Here is a 2,807-nt window from a genome sequence, read left to right on the forward strand (position 1 = left end):
ATTTTTAATCTTTCTGCTTTGCATTTATCACACACATACAGTACCACTTTGCTTGTGCTTTGTAATACAGTCTGAGACTCTTTTCTTTCAATAAGTGTATCCCATTTATATTAAAATATATTATTTATATTCATTCCAGCATCAAATTTTATGTTATATTTTCTCTTTTATTGCTTTATTTTTTCTGTGTTCTGTATATTTCTTTGCTTTGTTGTGCGTGACTTGGGTAGCTTACTATGCTTTGGAAACTTTCTTTTCCCTTTTGGGTCATTTTTATGTTTTATTTTACACCTAAAACATTATTTTGTACACTTGATCTTCTATTTTGTAGACACTAGGAACAATAATAGATTGATATCTCCAATTCCTTTTCTCCAACACCAGTTTAGTAGGTATCGCTATAGTCATTAGTTGTTTTAATGCTTACTCTTCACCTTAAACTCAACCACCAACTATTCTAATTATCAGCTATACATGATTTTTTTAATTCAAACCCATGAGAGAAATGGACAGCTTGGATCTGTTAGAAAGTGTGTTTTAAAGCATAGGTCAGTAATTGTATATGAGAGTATACACTGGTACACACAAATTAAATGATCAGAGCACAACTTTCCAATGTTTACAATGGAAAAAGCTTCCCTGTAAAAACAGCACCGTTATGACATTTTTTGAAAGATTTTATTTATTTATTTGAGAGAGAGAGAGTGGGAGAACAAGAGCATGAGCAGGGTGAGGGGCAGAGGGAGAAGCAGACTCCCCGCCAAGCAGGGGGCCCAACATGGGGCTTAATCCCGAGACCTTGGGACCATGACCCGAGCAGAAGGCAGACGCTTAATCAACTGAGTCACCCAGGCGCCCCTGTTATGACATTTTTAACTTTAGTATTCCTCTCCTTCTTCTTCATGCTCTCTTTCAACAGAATCCACACCAACCTCCTCATAATCCTTCTCAAGAGCAGCCTCACATACTTCAGAAAACTCTCCTTCCTTCATACTCTCACCCACATACCAGTGAACAAAGGCACACGTGGCATACATCAGGTCAAACTTGTGGTCCAGGTGAGCCCAGGCCTCAGCAACACCTGTGGTGTGTTGGTCAGCATGCACATAGCTCCCTGTACTGTGTCAAGATCTCCACCAGGTACCATGGTGGGAGGCTGGTAATTAATGCCAATCTGAAGCCAGTGGGTCGTAAGTCCACAAACTGGATGGTACACATGGTCGTGATGGTAGCAATGGTAGCATCAACATCATTGGGAACCACGTTGCCATGATACAACAGGCAGCAAGCCATGTAGTTACCATGGCAAGGGTCACATTTCCCCATCTGGTTGACTACCTCAAATTATGCACTGGTGATCTCTGCTACAGAAAGCTGTTCATGGTAGGCTTTCTCAACAAAAAATGACAGAAGCATATGTGGCCAAAGGGAAGTGGATGCAGGGACAGGGGACCAGGTTGGTCTGGAATTGTCAGATCAACATTCAGAACTCCATCAAATCTGAGGGAAGCAGCGATGGAGGACATAATTTGACCTATCAATCTATTTAGGTTAGTGTAGGCTGCATGTTCAATATTGAGGTTTCTACCATAGATGTCATAGATGGCCTGAATGTATACCATGGAGGCACAATCAGAGTGCTCCAGGGTGGTGTGGGTAGTAAGGGTGGATTTGTAGGGTTCAGCTACCACTGTGGAAACCTGGGGGGCTGGGTAAAGGGAGAACTCCAGCTTGGACTTCTTGCCATAATCGACAGAGACATTCCATTGGCAGGGAGGTGAACCTGAAACTAGTTGCCCCTCCAAAGCTGTGGAAAGTCAAGAACTCCTGAAGAACTGTACTGGTCAGCCAGTTTCCTAATCCTGTCCAAGACAAGGTCAATGATCTTGCCAATGGTGTAGTGCCCCTGGGCATAGTTACTGGCAACATCTTCTTTGCCTGTGATGAGCTGCTCAGGGTGGAAGACCTGGCGGTAGGTGCCAGTGCAAACTTCATCAATGACTGTGGGTTCCAGGTCTACAAACACTGCCCTGGGCACATGCTTGCCAACACCGATTTCATCAAAGAAGGTGTTGAAAGAGTCCTCTCCACCAACAGTCTTGTCACTTGGCATCTGACCATCGGGCTGGATGCCGTGTTCCAGGCAATAGGGCTCCCAGCAGACAGACATTGCCAATCTGAACACCAGCCTGGCCAACACGTATGAATATGCATGCACACGTGGTTGCTGCTTTATGGCTGCCGAGCAGATGGTGGAGATGCTTCTTACAGCAAGACTCTTAGGTGGTTGATGTAAGAGAACCTGCCAAATGATATTTTTAAACTTCTGATTATAAAAGATGAAATAATTGATATTCTTATACAACTAATTCCCCTCCCAACTTTTTTTTTTAAATTTTATTATGTTATGTTAGTCACCATAAAATACATCATTGGTTTTTGATGTGGTGATCCACGATCCATTGTTTTCGTATAACACCCAGTGCTCCATGCAGTACGTGCCCTCCTTAATACCCATCACCGGGCTAACCAATCCCCCCTCCCCCGTCCCCTCTAAAACCCTGTTTGTTTCTCAGAGTCCATAGTCTCTCATGGTTCATCTCTCCCTCCAATTCCCCCCCCCCCATTTTTCCCTTCCTTCTAATATCCTCCATGTTATTCCTTATGTTCCACAAATAAGTGAAACCATATGATAATTGACTTTCTCTGCTTGACTTATTTCACTTAGCATAATCTCCTCCAGTCCCATCCATGTTGATGTAAAAGTTGGGTATTCATCCTTTCTGATGGCTGAGTAATATTCCATT

At 42.9% G+C, this 2,807-nt stretch overlaps 1 pseudogene; it reads right to left on the reverse strand.

Annotated features, from left to right (window-relative positions):
• Positions 1-878: 878 nt before the first annotated feature.
• Positions 879-2,128, reverse strand: LOC118541870 (tubulin alpha-1A chain pseudogene; annotated as a pseudogene).
• Positions 2,129-2,807: the final 679 nt, after the last annotated feature.

The sequence above is a fragment of the Halichoerus grypus genome, chromosome 1 (assembly GCF_964656455.1).
Source record: "Halichoerus grypus chromosome 1, mHalGry1.hap1.1, whole genome shotgun sequence".
In the NCBI taxonomy this organism is placed as follows: domain Eukaryota; kingdom Metazoa; phylum Chordata; class Mammalia; order Carnivora; family Phocidae; genus Halichoerus; species Halichoerus grypus.